Consider the following 10,548-nt stretch of genomic DNA (forward strand, 5'->3'; position numbering starts at 1 on the left):
TAGGATACGATTTACATTCCCGCACTATGTGTTTAAATATTACAATACTTTTTATAATCCTCACTGACTTGACTACCTTTTGTTTTATTTTTGTATTTATTATTCCCCTTCCCAAAGGTTAGTTCGTGCACTCTGGCATCATCATCTTATTTCACAAGATCCAGGGGCCCTCCACCCACTCCTCCTCTTAGTCCCTCTAAAGGCAAGAACAAAGGCACGTATAAAATGGAAGATTTAAACAACATCATGAAGGAGAACACAACTGAACGGGTAGAGGCCACTGATGGCCAGGGTATTCAGGTTCCTAACGAGAATGTGTCACAACTTGAACAGAAACTGTTGAAATTCCAGGAAGAGCTTGATCAAGTTCGAAATCTGGCAAACCTGTCATTTTCTCTCAACACCCCATATATCAACTTCCCCAACGCTCAAAACCCTACACCTCCTCAAAATATCCCAAAACAGCAGAATCATCCCGCGCCTCATCATCACGCTGCTCCACCAAAGAACCAATGCAACACCTGCCATACCCCAAACAACAATCCACTACTCATCCCAGAACTTCGGAACTCCACAAATGACCATTTCCACACCCATACACCAGGCCACCATAACACTCCTATCTACGTGGAGACCATGCCACACTCCACCCAACCTATCTCATGCACACCTGAGTCTGATGAAAAGGATCTGCTTATTAGGAACTTGGCCGAGGAACTTAAGAAATTGACCAGCCAGATTCAGGGCATTAAGGGAAGCAAAGTAATCAAGGGGTAAACTATGAGGACCTTTGCATACAACCTGATGTCAAACTGCCTGAGGGGTACAAATCTCATAAGTTCGAAATGTTTGATGGTACGGGTGATCCAAGGGTTTATCTAAGGACATATTCCGACAAGCTGGTTGGAGTAGGGAAGGATGAAAGGATCCGCATGAAGCTGTTCATGAAGAGTTTGAAGGGAGATACATTATCTTGGTACATCAGCCAAGATCCAAAGAAGTGGTCAAGCTGGGTGGGCATGGCATCTAACTTTATAGATAGATTCAGGTTTAATACAGAGAATACACCAAACGTGTTCTATATCTAGAATTTCAAGAAGAAGCCCACGAAGACGTTTCGTGAGTATGCTACTCGCCGGAGGTCCGAGGCTGCTAAGGTTAGACCCGCCTTAGAAGAGGAGCAAATAAACAAGTTCTTTGTCCGGGCTCAAGACCTGCAGCACTATGAACGACTGATGATGATTGAGAACCACAAGTTCTCCAACATTATCAAACTAGGTGAAAGAATTGAAGAAGGTATTAAAAGTGGTATGGTTATAAATTTTGAAGCCTTGCAAGCTACGAATAAGGCTTTACAGTCCAGTGGTGTGTCCAAGAAATGGGATGTAGGGGCCATAATGGTTGCACAAAGGACCAAGTCTCCCCTTAAATACCAAGCTTACCCAACACATCCACTCACATACTAGCCAACCCCAAATTACCAAGCACCCTCATACCAAGCTCCGCCACCAACTTATCAGTAATCTCCACCTCCTACATATCAACCTACTTCACCCAGATACTCCCAACCCGCTCATGTCTACCAAACTTATAATGCTCAACCATCCCACTATCAATCACCCCCTACACACCAAAATTTCCCTAGACCCTGACCTTATTTTGATCGCAGACCTCCAAAACCATATACAACCATCGCTGAACCCATCGACCAGCTGTATGAGAGGCTCAAAGCTGCTGGTTATGTCACCCCCATCCCTATTGCAACCCCTGAGAATCCTTCTCAATGGGTTAACCTAAACAAGTCCTATACATACCACTCCGACATGAAAGGGCACACCATCGATGAATGCCGCTCCTTGAAAGACAAGATACAGTCTTTGATTGATAACAAGATCGTTGTGGCAAAGGAGCCCGCTCCAAACGTCCGCAACAACCCTCTGCCAGACCATAAGGGTAGAGGTATCCACATGATCGAAGAAGAAGATGACTGGGATCCCGAGGGATCAATCTGGTTGATCTTAGAAGGTGATGACCCAAAGAAACCAACAATTACTCTCAATCCAATCATAGTCCAAATCCAACCGTCTGGGGACGCTGAGGTGAATATGTCTTTACCTCTTAAGTTTGAAGCAGCGCCATCTGCAAAGACACCAGCACCAATTGAGGTTGAATTCGAGTCTCCGGTAAATGCACCCACACCATTTGAGGTTGCAGTCTTGCCACCCAAGGCATATCTTTCATTCAAAGGGAGTATAGTCGTGCCGATCCCAGTGGCGATGTCAACTATGCCACCATTCTATACAAATGTTGTACCCTAGGACTATACAGCCGAGGCGAGAAGGAAAGGCAAGGTTAGGATTGAAGAAACTGTCGCAACACAGGGTATGAAAAGAATTGGTAGAGTCTATACCCCTGAACATCTAACTAAATCAAGCAAGCAGGCATCCAATCGACCGCCCCTCATTAAGGCAGGTCCGAACGACCTTTGGAGGAAGATACAGGCCAAGGAATATTCGGTCATTGACTAGTTAAACAAAATGCCAGCGCAAATATCCATTCTCTCTTTGCTGCAAAATTCTGGGACAAACAAGAATGCTTTGTTAAAGGTGCTAAATGAAGCATACGTACCAAGTAACATCACTAGTGGGGAAGTGGCTAATATGGTAGGACAAGTGCTAGAAAGCCATAAAGTCACCTTTTATGAGGATGAGCTGCCACCTGAAGGGCTGGGGCACAACAAAGCACTGCACATCACCGTGCAATGCGAAGATTATTTCATCACCAGAATCCTGATCGATAGAGGTTCCAGTCTTAACATTTGTCCGCTAGTAACACTCAAGAAATTGGGTAAAGGGATACATAAGATAAAGGATGGAGCAATCAATGTGAAAGCCTTCGATGGTTATCAGAGGTCCACCATTGGTGAGATTAGTCTATGCCTGTAGATGGGACTAACCTGGTTCGAGGTCGATTTCCAAGTAATAGATGTACCAACGTCTTACAACTTGCTGTTGGGATGACCATGGATTCATGCTACTGGGGCTGTAGCATCAACACTGCATCAGGCAGTAAAGTTTGAATGGAATCACCAGGAAGTGAACATTCACAGCGACGATAGCAACCCTATATACAGCTGCCAGACCATTCTGGTGATCGAGGGAAGAAGGAAGCTGGGTGTAGAAACTTACCACCACATTGAGCGGGTCAATGCTATCGACAAATACAAATTGTGGGATAGAAAAATTGAGAGTATACTGAGTTGGAGTGGGTACGAACCTGGCAAAGGACTCGGCAAGAACCTCCAAGGAATTTCTAAACCCATAAAACTCAAGAAACATGGCACTACCTTCGGTTTGGGATATGAATACACCTAGGAAGAATTCAATAGCTGATCACCACCATGGCGCGGTCCTTACTACCCACTAGAGCAGCCAATACCATATCTGGAGCAGACCTTCTAACAGGCCAACATTATTTATGGGTCAGATAAAGAAGAAGCACTTGTAGCAGTGAAGAACTTGTTTCTAGAGGACAGTGATATGGACTGTTACGTTATTCTCGAGGAGGAGGGGGAGGAAGGCCCTTTCATACAAGCTATGAGCAGAGGGGCACATCTCAAGAATTGGACCATCAGAACAACCAAAGCCTGACGCGCCTCGGGGTAGCAAGGCTAAAACAAGCATTACCCACTATTTTATTTACTAAATGATTTTCTTTTCGCATTTTTTTTCAATCCCCGCAATAAGATCTTCGATGTTCAAAACCGTTACTCAATCTATCAAAATCATTTTTTATTTTTCTTATGAATTAATATTTATTGCTATCATTTTCTCTCATTCCTTTACCAATACAGCATTACTATTACTTGTCTTGATGAACCAATAGATGTGACATGCAATGAGACAACGCAACAAATGGACATGGATTCAGAGGAAGCTGACATACCTGACAAGATTGTCAAAGAAGTTGAGAACTTTGAGAACAGACCTAAGTCCAACCTAGCGAGACCGAAATTGTCAATTGGGTGATGCAAAAAATGTCAAGGAAACGCGAATCAGCATTCACCTATCACCATCAAAGAAGAAAGAATACACAAAATTTCTAAAGGAGAATGAGGACATATTCACCTGGTCGTATGATGACATGACTGGTCTGAGTACGTCTATTGTGTCTCACAAACTGTCAACCGATCCAATGTGTCCACCGGTAAAGCAAAAGCTCAGAAAGTTCAAGCCTAATATGAGTTTGAAAATCAAGGAAGAAGTCACCAAGCAAATCAATAGTTCTCACGGTTGTAGAATACCTGACATAGTTAGCCAATATTGTACCAGTGCCAATGAAGGATGAGAAGGTCAGAGTCTGTGTTGACTGCCAAGATCTCGACCGGGCCAGTCCGAAAGATGACTTCCCTTTTCCAAATATACATATCCTGCTTGACAATTTCGCCAAGCATGAGCTATAGTCATTCATAGATTGCTTCGCTGGTTATCATCAGATCTGGGTGGATGAAGAAGATGCTGAGAAAATGGCTTTCATTACGCCGTGGGGAGTGTACTGTTACAAGATGATGCCATTCGGCCTGAAGAATGCAGGGGCCACCTACATGAGGGCTATGACTATCATCTTCCATGATATGATACACAAGGAGATAGAGGTATATGTGGATGATGTTGTTATCAAATCCAAGAAGGCCACTGACCACATAGAAAATCTGAGGAAATTCTTCAATAGACTGCAGAGATACAACCTAAAACTAAACCCTGCAAAGTGTGCATTTGGGGTTCCTGCTGGGAAATTGCTTTGGTTTATTGTGAGCTGCCGAGGAGTAGAACTGGACCCATCAAAAGTCAAAACCATTCAAGAACTACTGCCGCCAAGGAACAAGAAGGATATGATGAGTTTCTTCGGAAGGCTTAACTACACCAGTCGATTCATAGCACAGTCTACAGTTATCTGTGAGCCAATCTTTAAGATGCTAAATAAGGATGCTGCCACCAAATGGATCGACGACTGACAAAAGGCCTTCGACAAAATCAAGGAGTACCTGTCAACACCACCAGTCGTAGTCCCGCCCGATCCAGGTAGACCCTTATTACTATACCTTGTAGTGTTAGATGGAGCTTTTGGCTGCGTCCTGGAGAAGCACAATGAAACAGGAAGGAAGGAACAAGCCATTTATTACCTTAGTAAGAAGTTCACCCTGTTTGAGGCCCGGTATTCTCTATTGGAATGCACCTGTTGTGATTTGACTTGGGTAGCTCAAAAGCTGAGACATTACTTCTGCACCTATACTACATATCTTATATCGGTAATGGATACCTTGAAGTATATCTTTCAGAATCCCATGCCCACCGGCAAGCTAGCCAAGTGGAAAATCCTGTTGAATGAGTTCGACATTGTTTACGTAACTCAGAAAGAGGTCAAGGGACATGCACTAGCAGACTACCTTGCTGAAAACCCCGTGGATAGAGGATACAAACCCCTGAAAATATATTTTCCTGATGAAGAGGTATCTTTCATAGGAGAAGACATTGTGGAATCCTATGACGGTTGGAGAATGTTCTTCGATGGAGCAGCAAACTTCAAAGGAGTTGGCATAGGAGCAGTCCTAATATCAGAAATCGGTCAGCATTATCCGGTGTCTGCCAAACTCAGGTTCCCCTGTACCAACAATATGGCCGAGTATGAAGCCTGCATCTTATGACTCAAAATGTCCATTGGCATGAACGTTCAAGAGCTGCTAGTGATTGGAGATTTAGACTTACTTATACATCAGGTACGAGGAGAATGGATGACCAAAAACTCCAAGATACTTCCGTATATACATCATGTACAGGAATTGAGAAAGAGGTTCACAAAGACGGAATTCTAGCATGTTCCCAGAATACAGAATGAGTTCGCCTATGCATTGGCTACCCTATCATCTATGATACAGCATCCCGACAAGAATTTCATTGATCCCATTCCGGTGAAAATCCATAATCAACCAGCTTATTGTGTCCATGTTGAAGAGGAAGAAGATGTAAAGCCTTGGTTTCATGATATTAAGGAATATTTAGCAAAAGGAGAGTACCCGGAGCTTGCGAATCCTACCCAAAAAACGCACACTTTTGAGATTGTACAACAACTTATTTTACAGCGGAGTAATCCTGTATAGGAGGACTCCCGATTTAGGATTATTAAGATGTGTCGACGCAAATGAAGCATCTAAGCTACTAGAGGAAATTCATGCTGGGACCTGCGATCTACATATGAACGATTTTGTCTTAGCAAAGAAGATACTCCAGGCTAGTTACTTTTGGATGACTATGGAAACGGACTGCATCCAGTATGTCTGAAAATGCCACCGCTGTCAGATACATGTAGACATGTTAAAGGTACCTCCAAGCAAGCTTAATGCAACAAGCTCACCGTGGCCGTTCGACGCCTAGGGAATGGATGTTATTGGACCAATCGAGTCTGCTGCCTCCAATGGACATAGGTTTATCCTAGTAGCCATCGACTATTTTACCAAATGGGTCGAAGCAGCATCTTACAAAGTGATGACTAAGAAAATCATGGCAGACTTTGTCCGCGACAACATTGTTTGTCGATTCGGAATTCCGGTGCCAATCATTACTGATAATGGCTCCAACCTCAACAACGACTTGATAAAAGCTATGTGCGAAACTTTCAAGGTCAAACACAAGAATTCCACAGCCTAAAGACCTCAGATGAATGGAGCAGTAGAAGCTGCCAACAAGAATATCAAGAAGATATTGAGGAAAATGATAAAGAATCATAGATAGTGGAATGAGAAGTTATCATTTGCTCTACTAGGGTATCGTACCACAGTCCGCACATCAATCGGGGCAACCCATATATGCTGGTTTACAGTACAGAAGTCATAATTCCCGTTGAGCTAGAAATTCCTTCCCTAAGGATCATACAAGAAGCTGAGCTCGATGACACAGAATGGGTAAAAGGTTGTTATGAGCAATTAGCCCTTATAGACGGAAAGAGAATGAATGTAGTTTGCCATGGTCAACTTTACTATAACAGAATGTCCAGAGCCTTCAACAAAAGAGTCAAGCCAAGACAGTTCACACCAGGGTAACTGGTGTTAAAGAAAAATTTTCTGTATCAAGATGAAGCCAAATGGATGTTCTCTCCCAACTGGCAGTGTCTGTACATGGTTCACCGGGTTTTGGCAGGAGGAGCCCTCATACTTGTAGAAATGGACGGAAAAGTCTGGCCAAAGCCAATCAATTCAGATGTAGTCAAGTGTTACTATGTGTAATATTTATGCTTTCCTTATATGATGTAAATTGAACTACGCCTGACCTGATTCCCGTTTAAGAGGGGATACGTAGGCAGCCCTATGGGTTCAGTCACAATTCAATAAAAATTTCATTTCCCCCCCCCAATTGGAAACTGGGGAAAATTTTTGAGGAGGACCCTCAAAATTCCGAAGTAATTTCAGCCGATCGCCACATAAGCAACAGTCAAAAATATCAACCCATCAAACTAGGGCAGAATTTTGATGAGGACCCTCAAAATTCTGTAGCAGGAGAGGTCGTCGGTTCATCTAAAAGTTATTTTATGTCATACTTTTACAAAATCATGCATGTTTATTATTGAAACTGCTTGTTTAGCAACACTACCCCAATAATACAGACGGTATCACCAGATCAAAGCCGAACGAGTCAAGCAAACCCAACAGGGATACGAGCTAACCTTCCCCCTTACAAAACTCACGATTTTTCTTTGAATGCAGGCACTATGATTGTGAAATCATTAGAGATATTGTACGCCCACGGGACAAACATGTTTCAAAATATGATTCTCAGAACTGTTGCACTTACCAACATTTTCTATCAGCACACACCAGTGATGTTCTGTACGTCACAATGTTCCCAGTAATCACAACGCTGCAATCTGCAATCTGCTAAGAAAACTCTACTATCATTTGTTATCTTCCAACTTGCATAAGGCTACCATTCTGCCTTCCGAGACTAAACGTTGCCTTCATCTGCATCCTGCATTGCATAAGGCTACTATTCTGCCTTCCAATCTGCATAAGGCTACCATTCTGCCTTCCGAGGTTAAGCTCTACCTCCATCTGCATCTACATTGCATAAGGCTACTATTCTGCCCTCAAATTTGCATTAGACTACCATTCTGCCTTCCGAGACTAAATGCTGTCTCCATCTGCATTTCCGCATTGCATAAGGCTACTATTCTGCCTTCCAATTTGCATAAGGCTACCATTATACCTTCCAAGGTTAAGCTCTACCTCCACCTGCATTTGCATTGCATAAGGCTACTATTGTGCCTTCTAATCTGCATAGGGCTACCATTCTGCCTTCCGAGGCTAAGCTCTGCCTCCAATTTTCTTCACAACTAAGCGTTATCCCCAATAGCATTTATCTCGCTTCTCTTTCAGGCTAAGTTTTGCCTTTAACCTTACAAGACTAAGCCTTGTCTTGTTACATCATACTATTGCATATCATGGGCTGAAATATTGCCAATCTATCCAAGGGCGTCATAGTATAAAGGCACCATCCTCATAGCCTGAAGACACCATGCCATGGCCTAAGGATCTCCCAAAATTTGCATGTCATTATTCAAAGGCGTCATAGTTCGGAGGTACCATTTTCATGGCCCGAGAACATCATTTCATGGTCTGTGAATTCCTCATTAAACAATTCATGGCCCATGACATCATGGTCTAACGATGTTATCTTTAATCGTCCAGAGACAACCTTCATTGTCCAAAGAGAATTTGCATCATGTTTAAATTTTCGCAAATACGTTTGTAGAATCTTTTATATGCAGGTAATCAGTAAGCAACCTCTATCCTAGAAGGACCAATCCTGCGCGAGTTCCCTCTAACTGTCCCGAGCCTTAAATGCTCACCGTAATTGCTTCCACACCTCGTGTTCGTTCTTACAAAATTTCATCGGTATACTCCGAAGGTGAATCTAGAACTACACATGGCCTGATTCCTATAAAACCAGGGATATGTAGGCAACTCGAAAATCGGAGCTCGGCCTCTATCTTTCAAAACATCCCGTCCGGTCAAAATTAGCCATCATGTCTTTACCTGTAAACTCTTTCATCCTTCCCGGGTAAAGAGGGGCAGCTGTTGATACCCAATTTTTCCCTATATATTTTAAATATGCATAACTACCTTCAAAATAGCATATATATGCATATATAAACATGTCCAGGGTTTTTATTATTTTTCCCATAATTTTAAGGGATTAAATTGACTTATTTTCTCCCTTTTTATCCATATAATTCCCAATAATTGTTTCCAAAATTATTGTTTTGATAATTCATCTATTTAATTTCTATATTTATGCCAAACTATGGCTAAGGTAGTGGTAACGGGTGTGGCAAGGCAGTCCGATCAGCGTTCGATAAGGTTTCCGGCGTGGGCCGACGATGTCTTTTGCGCTCAATCTTGTCGGTGCAATTTCCCGACTCCTTTGTAAGCCAACTAGTTCTTATTGATATGTTTCTATGCTTGATAAAGGTTCATTCATCTCATTCTCACTATATTCATGCTTATTGATACATGCCCTCAGTTGCAAAATTTCACTGAATGTAGGATATTACTGTTTGTTTGAGTTTCTTCTTAATGGTTTGCTCTCTTGATTAATCAAAAGTTGCTCCCATGTGTTTATGTTGTTCTCTTTTAAGAAGTCACATGTGAATGTCAGTTTAGGGTTTGTTAACATAATTTGCTGGGTTGATTTAATTGGACTCAAGAAAGAATTTGAACCATGGAATTGGATTGTAGTTACTGTAGAGGTATAGTAGCTCTAGACTTAGATCCGAGTATTTTGTTTTCTTTCTTAGTTGACTGTTAAATATGAATATCCATAGTTCACTTAGTTGAATGCTTTTTCTTTAATAAATTGAGGCGCGCCATGACGAACAAAATGACAATTGCATGGCCCTCGGTTAATTAATTTTAATCCTTTAGAAAATCGAGATGTGCCATTTAGCAAATTTTTATGGCCCTCGCAAAGTTAACAACGCGTTAGTTGCTTTTAGGCACATTATTTAATAATTTTACGTTCTTGAACTTGGGTGCGCATTTTATGTGACCCAAATCAAATCTTAAAATGTTGAATGAAATATGTTTAGGATTGCGGGTACATTTCATGTGGCGCGATCCAAAGACGTGTTTTAAACGCCGTTCAATCTTCTTTAAAAGTCAATTAAAAGCGGTTAAAAGGTTACAATTGCACATAGGTTCAAAATGTTCTAAAATCAGATTATTAAGTCAAATATAACAGTTGAGCGACCGTGCTAGAACCACGAAACTCGAGAATGCCTAACACCTTCTCCCAGGTTAACTGAATTCCTTACTCGGATTTCTGGTTCGCGGACTGTTAAACAGAGTCAACCCTTTCCTCGATTCGGGATTCAACCGGTGACTTGGGACACCATAAATCTCCCAAGTGGCGACTCTGAATCTTTTAACAATAAATCCCGTTTCGATTGTCCTTTAATTGGAAAAACCCCTTTAGATCCTTTCCGGGGGTGTAAGGTATA

The sequence above is a fragment of the Nicotiana tabacum genome, chromosome 11 (genome assembly GCF_000715075.1).
Source record: "Nicotiana tabacum cultivar K326 chromosome 11, ASM71507v2, whole genome shotgun sequence".
NCBI lineage: Eukaryota > Viridiplantae > Streptophyta > Magnoliopsida > Solanales > Solanaceae > Nicotiana > Nicotiana tabacum.